Source organism: Myodes glareolus, chromosome 10 (genome assembly GCF_982192425.1).
Source record: "Myodes glareolus chromosome 10, mMyoGla1.1, whole genome shotgun sequence".
Taxonomy (NCBI): domain Eukaryota; kingdom Metazoa; phylum Chordata; class Mammalia; order Rodentia; family Cricetidae; genus Myodes; species Myodes glareolus.
Genome location: NC_142035.1, coordinates 3998371 through 4009718, shown reverse-complemented (window position 1 = coordinate 4009718; position 11348 = coordinate 3998371). Strand labels below are relative to the sequence as shown.

At 49.3% G+C, this 11348-nt stretch overlaps 1 long non-coding RNA gene across 1 annotated transcript; it reads left to right on the top strand.

The window, feature by feature from the left end:
* The first annotated feature begins 1757 nt into the window (after window positions 1-1757).
* Window positions 1758-8798, top strand: LOC125404762 (uncharacterized). The gene is made up of 3 exons (XR_015004222.2): window positions 1758-2240; window positions 3014-7112; window positions 7769-8798. It is a non-coding gene; the product is annotated as an uncharacterized LOC125404762 (long non-coding RNA).
* The last annotated feature ends 2550 nt before the right edge of the window (window positions 8799-11348 follow it).

The window sequence follows — 11348 nt, the reverse complement described above, 5'->3', positions numbered from 1 at the left end:
CCCTGGCTGGTCTGGAACTTGCCACACAGACCAGGCTGACCTCAAACTCACAACAACCTGCCCGCTTCCATTTCTCTAGTGTTGGAATTCAAGGCACGTGCTGCCATGCCTGTCTGTCCTCCTTGTCTTTGGAAACAGGGCTTTTCCCTGTTCTGAAAACTCACCAGTGAGCCCCAGAGATCCTCCTGCCTCTGCTGCCCCAGCACTGGGACTACAAGAACATGTCACTGTTTCTGGCTATTCTGTGGGTGCTAGGAATCCAACTCAAGTCCTCGTGTTGCCCGGTATGTGCTTAACCAACCGCGCCATCTTCCCAGCACCGCACAGCCCAGCTCTCTGAGCCCTCACAATGCTCAAGATGCCACTCACAGGAAGGGCTGGCTATCTGTGAAAGCCAGAAATATTCTTGATTGTCACCCTTAGCAGACATAGGTAAAAGGTCTTTGGGGCAGGAACACGTGTCATCAACCCATTTCACAGACGTAAGAGAGGTAAATTGACATGTTTGGGGACGCATCTGAAAAGAAACAGTCCAGGTCAGACTCTGACCCAGATGACTGCTGAGTCCTGTCTGGTGCGCTCATCTTAGCAACCACTGCCTCTCTCCTGGGCCAGAGGTGGCCCTGGAATGGCCGACTCGGACCCTTAGAGAAAGGTTTCGTGAGCCTTTTCTTGGGTCTCCGAAGCAAGTAGTTTGAATAAACCTTTAAAATCCAGGGTCAGGGAACAAGAGCTCCCTTTGGTGTTGATATCCAGGGAGTTTGTGGCAAACTCAGGAAAGTTTTTTTTGGCCTAACAAACCTCACTTTCTTGGGGCATAAAAGCGCAACATCTGGATTTTCGCATATTTTTAACATTTAACAACCCAGAAAGACCAACCTAAACATTCTGATGGAGCCAGTCTTCCCTCTGCTCCTTTCTCTGTTTCATCTGGCAGTCAGCTCCAGATGCTGTAGGTGTCACACCAGGGGTCACCTTCAGGATGCACAGAAGGTACCCCAGAACTCGGGGGTTGCGGGGGGAGCGACTCTGGGGCTCTGCACCAGCCTGTTGCTCAAATGCAGATTCATGTGCCAGCCTGCCGAGGTCATGGTGGGCTTCCATCGTGAGAGAGTCTGTTTTACTTGCCCCTAGCCTCACTGACATAAGAACTGCCTGTTACATGCTCTACAGGAAGCCTTCCCAACAGCTGGGCTGCCGTAATGGTTTTCTATCAGCCTGGAAGCAGAGAGAAATGGCCTCAGCGGCAAAGACCACCAGCTGCCAGCTGCTGTGGCCTGATCCCAAACCCCAACCTGGACCTCTCCAACCACGAAACCCATCTCACCAGGCTGGAGTGCTTGCTTTCAAAACTGAGGCTCAGGGCTGGAGGGACAGAGAAAGATTATGGACTTTCTGTTTTCCTGGGGGGCTTTTTTTCTGTTTCAGAGGGGGCAAAAAGACAGTCCCTACTCACGTCTAAGCAGAAGGAGAACTCTGAGGCCCACACAGGTTAGGTAAGAGGCCCAATTTGCCTTCTCTTTTCATCTCTGTGAAAAACAACCCCAGAACCCTGAAAAAAAAAATAAAAAAATAAAGGCAGCTTGTGGCGCAGTAAAATAAAAAATCCAGTCTTTTCCATTAAAGTGTCTGCGGCAGGCAGTTTGAGAAAGCGCTCTACTGCCATCTACAGATGCCGCACTGGAAGGATTCGAATGTTCCAGAAACTTCCAGTCCGGTTTCCAAGGCAATCGCTCACAGCCTGCTGTGTTCTCATCTCCTGGTTTCCAGCGCTTGGCATTTGCTCCCCCTGAATCCCCGAGAGACCCGGCTGACCCCCCATCAAGTGGGAAAGCTGTACGGGGACCAGGAGCTGGCGCCTGAGCTGAGCCAGCCCTACTTTTCCCTCCTACGTCCCTGAGGCCTCCTCTGGGGAGGTGGGGAGGGTGGGGGGCCCTGCAGCCCCTGTCTGCAAAGCAAGCAGAATTAACTCGGTCACTCCTGGCCTGGCTCTCCAAATGTCACTTAGTAACAATTAGGTAATTAGGGGGAGGTAGGTTCCCTGAAAATTAGCCCAGGATTTGGGGCATAAAGGACCGCAGGGGGCCAGGGGAGACCAAAGCTGGCGTTGTTTACCAAAGCTGTCCCTCCTCACCTCTGTGTTCCTTCCAACTAATCAACCACCCGGAACTCTCGCTGCAGCCACGGCCTGGGAACTTTCAAAGGCTCCCAAGAGCCTCTCACCCCCCAGACCTGCCTCGGTGAGCCTCACTCCAAGGGCTCCGGTTTCAGCAGCCCCTCTACCGGTCCTGCCTCCAGCATATGTTTCCATTTAACGTGGGAGGAAGGGCAGGGACCCCGGCTGGGGGGAACTTCACCCTCCACGCTTCATGCCCTTCATCCTTGGGGTACCACAGCCTGCCCCCCCCCCCACCACCGGGAGCCTACTCTGAAAACATGTTCTTCCCCAAGGAAGGGCACCCACTGTCGCCCCCTATAGGGAGACAGTGGTTTCTGGGTGCTTCTCTAGGACTGTGCTATGCAGTTAGGTAACCCAGAAGGAAGGGTTTTTATTTCTCAGCGTTATTGATGTTTTGTTCTGAAGTAGAACATTCATGAGGCAGTAGGTCCCAACGCACGCACACAGCCCCGGGAAACATGGAGTAAGATCTAAAGATACTTCTGATGGTCACAGCAGGCTTGGTTTCTGCTATTGGGTGCCCGATGTGCTAAGCACAGCCCTCTGGGTTCAAAAACAGCCTCGCTGAACACCCCGAACAACCCCCCGGTGTTGGGCACTGACTAAGTAACCAGACCCACAGATTGGGAGAGTTTACCAATGAATTCTCACGAATAGACACACCGTGTTGGTCTCTTCAGGCCACTGTTTGGGGAACTAGAAACAGAATGGTTTGAACAATACACCAGCACCTTCCGCATTGGGGAGGTCACAGCTCCTAGCAGTCAAGCAGCTACAAGTGAGAGCGCCCCCTGGAGGCCGCAGAGGGAAAATCTTTGTTTTTACCTTTTTCAGTCTTTCCATGTTGTTTGCTGGGGCGGTTCTTCATCTTCAAAGCCAGTGCAGCCTGTGTAAATCAGCGCCCGGCTCATGCTGCCACGCTCGTAAGAAATCTGCGACTGTGTCACACCTGCCAAGTCCTTGTCATGGAGGTCACAACTTCAAGGTTTGGCCTTGGTCTCAGTCCCTGAGTCTGTTCCAACTTTTCCAAACCATGGTTCATTGTAGTTAATTACTCATTCTTAGCGCTAATGATTTTCAAATCCATTTTTACTAAAGGCTACATATAAACATAGATACAGTTACGAAAAGAATCCCAACAATGGATCCCCTGAAAGGAAGGGTGAGTGTAGATGTATGTGTATGGAAGTGTGTGTGTGTGTGTGTGTGTGTGTGTGTGTGTGTGTGTGTGCATGCACACTTGTATGTGCATGTACACGGGCCTTTGAAGGTCAGAGATCACCATTGGGTGTCTCCCTTCACTGTTCACCTTATATTTTGAGGTAGTCTCTTTCTGAACTTGGAGCTCAGGTATTAAGTCCCAAGGTTGCTCCTGTCCCCACCTCCTCAGACTGAGGCTATGTCATGCTGAGTGCTGGGGTGTGGGACCAGGAAGACAGGGCTTCTCTGAGGACCACTGGGAACGTGAGCCTGATTATCCATTTCAGGAAAGGGCAAAAGGTAAACAGAGATGGGCAATAAGCAATGACATTGAGCCATATTTTCAAGAGTCCTGAATGTCTGGGAAAGAGTCACATGGTTGGCCTTACTGAGCTGTGACCTAGGTCCATCACACTGGACCAAATAAGGCAGTGAAGTGGGGCAGTACTCTCAGACAGGAAGACCGGGACCTGGAAAGAGTAAACTAAGTTGGAAAGGTGACCAAGGAGGGTGAGCACGGGTCCAGGATAGCGTTGGGTCTGCAGAAGGCTTTTATTCTGGGTAGTGAGTAAGGGTTCACATGGTGCCATAACTGACTGTGCTAAGCCAAAAGAGCTTCCCGGGGAGAGCAGAAGGCACCGAAGTGAGCTGCCTGCCTCTGGGTCTCTTCTCCAAGAGCTGATTGGATCTCTGTCGCTCTTGTAGCTTGCGTCCTGAGATTTGAACCTAGGGATTCGTGCATGCTCGGCCAGAGATGGACCACTGAACAACAACCCCTGACATTTTGTCCTTTATTTGATTTACTCACTAATTGCCCAAGCTGACCGTGAATTTACTCTGTGTGCAATGCCCCTGACTCAGTCTTCCGGCTCCCTGGGTCACAGACCAGTGCTACCAGAGCTGGCAAGACCTGAGTTTTCCTAAGAACAGCTTTACATTTAGAGAAGAGTGGTGTGGTGGGTACAAGGACTTCCCACATAGGCCTTCCCCATTTTCCCCGGGCTGACATTTTGCATTTGTGAGGTTTTTATTGCAGATGATGGCTGACATCAAGGTATCACTGTGGCTAAAGTCCATTGTTAACATTAGGGCCAAATCTTGGTGTTCCACATAGGTTTTGGCGTTGGTGTAAGGCCGTGCACCACACAGAAGAAAGTCTGTGGGGAGCTCCTCAGTGCTCCGCCTGCCCCTCCCCAGGAGGTAACTGCTGATCTTTTGCCCCTCTCTCCAGCTTTAAATTTTTTAGCATGGTTTGCAGACAGAATCCTGTAGTCTGTCCCTTTTTCAGACTTGCTTCTTTCACTCAGAAAGATATCTTGAGCCCGCACCCCCCAGCCCCCGCCACTGCCAACACGTCTTTCTGCAGCTTGCTGTATCTGAACTTTCAAGGACATCTGTTGGCGAGTGTATGAAATCGGGTATTTTTCCCCCTGCTTGTTGCAGTTTAAATATGTGCTGAGATTCAAATGAAGAGAAGCAAGTTTGACTTTTAGCTCAACAGGTGAAGGGATGGATAGTCATGGCACCAGGCGGCTCTGTGACAGGGGACATGATACTGCTTACACACATCTCAGTGGGTCAGGAAAGGTCTCCTACCCTAGTCCAGCAGGTACTGCTGCCAACATCCAGGACAGGTGTCTGCCCTTCTCTGGAAAAGCCAGACACACACATGTGTGTCACTAGTGCCCTAGATGTTTGCTATGACAATTAGTGATCAATTAAATTAACCAGCACATCAAAGACGTCAGGATGTGAGATAAAGCCAAGGAGTGCTGTGTAAGGCCACCAAAGGAACAGTGTGTTTGCCAGCTTGTTGCATGGTCCATACATCTTTTCCTCTCCTGCCTCTAGACCCCACACCCGGTTCTGGAAGGGCCAAAGTCAGTATCAACTTTGTGGAGTCGTGCGTGACTCAGTGGCCTCCACTTCCCCGGAGAGTCACAGCTACATGCCTTCACCTAGCAGGACTCACATTCCTAGGAAATGTCTCTGGTGTGTAACTGAAGTCCCAGGCTGGACAGTCCTTTGACCGTGAGTCTGGAGGTATTCCTGGGGACTGGGACTCTTCCTACCAAGCACTGACTCTTCACTTGGGCCCCAAGGTCAATAAACATAGATGAGAGCCCAGCACCTCGGCTTCACTTAGCTCTCTGTCTTCTTGCCTTTGAATCAGATTCTGTCCCTGCACAGGCATGGGAAGTCCTTCAAGGAGTATGGATCTGTCTTGTTTCATAATCCTTTGAACCCAAAATGCACGCTGGGCAATAACTACCGCACTAACCTAAAGTCACCTAGAGCTAACCCCAAGATGAGAACATTTGCATATGATGGAGACACTTCATCCCTCAGAAGATCATCCTGCAGGCCCAAGAAGACAACGGAACTAGCATATTAACAGCTAATTGGTTTATCAACCACCTTGTAGGACCAGAGCAGAGCCGATGATGGACTGGACCACACCTTGACCACGACTGATGAATGGTGTCCATCTCCAGTCCCCTGCTCCAGTCCTCCCTCTATTTAAACTAAGTTCATGTCAGTGCCCTGAAGGCAGCTTGGGGTGATTGGGGGCTCAGTGGACCCATCTGTTCATTCATCTTCTCAACACATTTTTCTTTCTACTTTCAATTCTTACTCTGACATATTGCGACCAGGGCTGAGCCTAACTTGTTTGGGATACAAAGGTGGGGACCTTACCTATCACTCCAGCTGCAGCGTGGACATGGTGGAGTGTCCTTGTCCCCTATCTGGGACACCATCACTGTTTTGGTCCAGCTCTCCAGAACTTCGCTTGCCCCCCGCCCCCGTTGACTCCTTCATCCTGCTACAGAAAGTGTGTAGAACCGCTTCAAATTAATCGAGCTGTCCATTCTTAGGAGTACTTTATTGCTGTGGTTTTTATTTCAGAGATTGGCCATATAGCCCTAGAGACACACGTAATTGAAAAGATAAAAGCTATACAAGTTTGAGATGATGCACCTTTGACTGAAAGTTCTGAAAACCGCCTTCCCTTTCCCCACCGAGTGCTGTGCCGCTGGATTCCAAGGCCAAGGAGCAGCAGGGCCGTGTTTAAGACCTGTGGTGGGACTGTTTCCACTCCGCCTTCTTCGCGTTGTTCCCAGGGCTCACCCACTTCCTCTCTCTGGCTTTGGTTTTCAGAGGGTACTTACTGTACCTTAACGCCCTGGGAACCCCTGGGGTTCCTGAAAGTGGCTTGAGTCAGACTGTTAAGCTCCCATCGGGGTCCAGGTGTTTCCAGGATTGTGGAGAACTGTGAGACCAGTGAGTGTGGAGAGATGGCAGAGATGTAGAAAAGATGAAGGAGCAGACAGGACCCTGTTTCCTGGAGCCTCCAATAAAGATCATTTAAAGAGAGGAGGAAGGAGGTGGGCTCTGGAGAAGGCTAGGGTTCCCTGCTGTATCGCGGAGGCCAGCGTCTCACTGGGGTGGGGTCCACATGCGTGGGCACTGAATGAGATACCCTTGCTCTAGTGGGACAGCCTTCAACACATGGAGGCCGATTCCAGAAAGCTCATTGCCTTGGCGCTTGTTGCTGTTGTTCTGTCCGGTCTGTGCAAACCGTAAGAAGAGCAGCATAGAAGATGGGGAAGAGAAGGTGACCCAGGTCTGGCAGGAGAGAGGCCATGATGGGAAGGAGAGCTCAGTCTCCCATGGCCACTGCATGGATTCCAGAGTCTGTTTTTCCACCACTACGGTACAGTTCTTTTTTGTGGTAAGTCCACCGGAGTCTGTCTGAGGGTCAACCCTCCTATTTGGACCATGTATCCAGGATCCTTGGAAGAAAGTGCTGAGACCAGCACTGAGGAAGGGAGGTGCTCCTGGCTTCTCGTACAGGCAGCCCCCACTGCTGCGGAAGATTGCGGAGGAAAACGCCCTGCATCTGTCGGGAGGCCTGGCGCTCTCCAGGAGGATTAAGCTTTGTTTAGTTTTCTTGGACCCAAGTAGAACTATGTAAAATGATGCTCACAAAAGGCTGGGAAAATGGCTGGGCTGCACAGCTGGCTGGGCCCCCTAATGAAATTAAAAATAAAAGAGAAACGATGGGAAATTATTGCAAGAAAATCTTCTCCCCATGGAGAAGGGGAGTGGGAGAAGAGGAAAAATAATTTATTGGAGATTGGGGAAAGGAGCAGGATTTAGCGAACTTAACACCAAGTAAGAAAGCTAAGACTCCCTAGCCAGCCGTGTACTCTGTGTGCCCCAGGGAGGAGGCCAATGGGCTTAGCAGAGGGATGGGGACTCTGGTAACATATGGAATGGCGCGCACACCCTCAGATAAAGCAGATGGGGCCATGGTTGAGCCAAGGACTACTTTCTGGAGGTTTCTTGGGCAATGATCTTAAGTTTTCCCTCTGCCTTGGTAAACAGGTCAGCACCACAAGGACCCTTGCCCAGCTGGCAGGAGCAAAACACCGGAGACCATCACAAAGGTTGGTTGACTTGCCCAATAGACCATGATGGGATCCTAAGAGACCTCTCTCCACTGCCTGCATCACGACCTCTCGCTGTTCTTCTCTGGAGGTTGAAAACTGGGACAGTATCTGCTTCGTGGGATGTCAAAGAAGTCTCTCCAACCCTCTCTTTTTGTCTCCTTCCACTGAGTCATTTACACTGAGAAACTGGGGGAACTGGGCACTGTGCCCATGCCTGTAATTCTAGTACTTAGAAGGCAAAAGCACAAAGACACAGAGCCTAGAAACACCCTGTCTCAGAAAACACACACACACACACACACACACACACACACACACACACACACACGCACCGTTCCTTGAGAAACCAGAGAACTCAGCAACAATGACTATGTCCTCATGTGGGGCAGTCGCTACTATGTGACTGAGGAACGTGCATAGTTTTTTGGCTCGTCCATGCCATGTTCACCCATCATGTAGGTGTGCCCACCTGCCAGGACACTGTTGTTAGATAAATTAATGTGTAACCCCTGATTCTTGGCCAGAAACAATGGGAAATTATCAAAAACAAACAAACAAACAAACCTTAGGCAGAGTACTTGCCCAAGATTCCAAAACAAAGACAAAAGCAGGCTGGGAGAATGTTCTGGATGCTTAGGGGAAGGTTTAACTGTCAAAACTTGTTTGACTCACAGACACTCTGCTTTCATCTCCCATGTTTGACTCTACACAGACCATCCCGGAGTTTTGGGTTCAGGCCCGGTATGTTTGGGTCAAGTCTAGTCCATCTAACCTGTCTGGTTACATCCAAGGTCTTTAAAAATGCTAATGGTGATGCGAAGGCTAGCCAAGAAACACCTTTCCAAGTATAACGAGGCACAAGCGCTCTTATTGGCTGCTCAAGTGAGAGAAATAAACTGAAATGCACACAAAACCACAAGCTCTACGGCAGGAGTTGGCAAACTACCGCCCTCCCCCCCCATAGCCTGTTTAGTGTGAATAAAGTTTTACTGTTCCCAATCCATGCCCATTTATTTGCTCACATGAACTATGGCAGAAGCACTAAGAAGCTACAGCAGGGACTGTGCGGTTCACGGGACCCAACATGTTGACTAGCAGGGCCACCTGAGGAAGAGAACATTCGCCTCTATACTGTGGGAGGCAGAATAGAAAGATGGAGACACTGTGGGGGTGCGACAGGGGAGAGGAATCCCTTCACCTTGGAGTCTGTGGGAAGCCTCTGGCCAGCTGTGAAGCAAGAATTCCAGCCATGTTATCATTTGCTTGAAGGCTGACAACAGATAGCCTTCCTTTCCTGCGGAGATATTTTATGTTAAAACAGCCATGGCCCAGGCTCAAGGCCTGAATGTATATGACCTTGTGCCTCCTTCCTTCCCCCGGACGTATTCTGGGAATCTTGAACGAGACTGTTAGCTTTATTTACAGCGCAGATGGCCTGCTTCCCCGTGCCCTCTGACCTAAACTCTGACCTTATCCGTTGCAGTCCTTGCTGGCCACCACCCTCAGGGACACCCTATGATCTCAGGAAGAGCTTTTGTCACCTTCGAAGATAACAGCTTTCAGCTCACCAAAACCCTGCACAGAGTGCTGTAAAGATGTTAAGGGGACTCTCGGAGGGGCCCATATCCTGCTCCTGGCTAGGTCTTCCTAACATTGAACCTTTCTCTGAACCCTCATAGCTTAAAATCTGTATCAAAAACCCTAACTCTGATTAGAGAGTTCAGCAATTAGGGACATAGGCTGCTCCTGGAGAGGACCTGAGTTCGATTCTCAGTACCCACATTGAGTGGCTTATAATCTTATCTGTGACTCTAACTCCAGGCGATCCAAGACCTTCATCTGGACTCTTTGGGCACCTGTACTCTTGTGTGTGTATGTAGTACACACACACACACACACACACACACACGTGCACATGATTTTAAAATAATAAAAATAAATAAATCTTGAAAAACAAAAGAAAGAGAATTAACTTTGCTTCATACTGGCTCTCTGAAATTTTTTCTGGGTAGAAACTAAGGACCCAGAGTTTTACTTGAGTCAAAATTAAGGGACCTCCCCCAGGTTACTGTGGACAGCAGCATGGAGCTCATTTCTGTTCATGTCACCTCTGGTACTACAAACCTAGGGAAAGAAGACTATGTGAAGGCTCTCTCTGAACAAGGGTCCAGAGACGGGGAATAGATCATGTACACACATACAGAGTTCTTCATTCAGAAATTCAATATCTTTAGCCAAGAGATAATAATGATGATCCTTGGGGTATTCTGGAGAACTATAAACAGTATCAGGTTCCAGCTGAGTCTGGTTCTCAACACCCACACAGTGTGGCTCACAACTACCTATGACTCCAGCTTCAAGAGATTCCATGGCCTCTCTGCTCGACTCCTTGGGCACCTCTACCCACAAGCACATACCACACACACGCGCACACACACATACACACAGAGAGAGTCATACAATTTTAAATTAATATAAATAAATCTTCTTGAACTGGGTGTGGTGGCGCATGCCTTTAATCTTAGTACCTGGGAAGAAGAGGCAGACATATCTCTGAGTTCGAGGTCAGCCTGGTCTACAAAGTGAGTTCCAGGACAGCCAGAGCTGTTACACAAAGAAACCCTGTCTTGGGGGGAAAAAAAAAATCTTGTCTCAATACTGGCTTTCTCTGTTTTTGTTTGTTTGTTTGTTTGTTTTTCTGGGTAGAAACCAAGGACTCGGTTTTACCTGAGGACACCTGGAGATTTGTTTTATTAACCTTTGAGCTCGTTTCTGGGTATTCTATATCTTGCATAAAAATTATTTCATACAAGAACAAAACAAGTTCTAGGAACGGGGTGAGCGCATGAACATCTTGGATGGATGCTTTCCTTGCATTTTTGAAATGATCCAGCCAAGCTTGAACATTTTGTATGTTGTTTCTCATTTTAGCCTAAATTATTTGAGGAAAGAACTTCCGTTTTGGGTTTTCTGATTTTTTTTTTTTTTAATTCTGTCCTGTATCTTTCTGAGAAGTTTCTAGGCACAGACGAGCTCACTTAATCCGGGCACCAGCTTTCCATCAAGGTCCTGCTTTCTATGTGTCAACACAGAAGCGACCAGCAGAGGAGTCCAGGAACTCAGTCCAACTCCGCAACTAGAACCTTCCAACATGTCAATAAGCCTTGCTCCAGTTCCAGGAAAAATAACCAGCCGTGGGTCTCACCATCACATGGACGATTTACATCCCTGAACTGGAATTTCGATTTGATCTTGGAGGCCACTTTTAGGGGCCAAGACACACTATAGGAGGAGGGAGGGGCTGCTGAAGCGGGTTAAAGTAATGCAGAACAGATGCAGGAGCTTGGTGACCGCCAACCCAAGCCAGGTGTGACGCTTTTGGGGGCAGGTGACTTGGGAGAGAAAGCTCCATCCTTGGTGTACCCTGGTAACTTGGGGACAGTGTATGGGTGGTTGGACATGTCACCAGGATATGTCCCCTTCCGCACCTGAATGAGGGATTATTTTCAAGATGC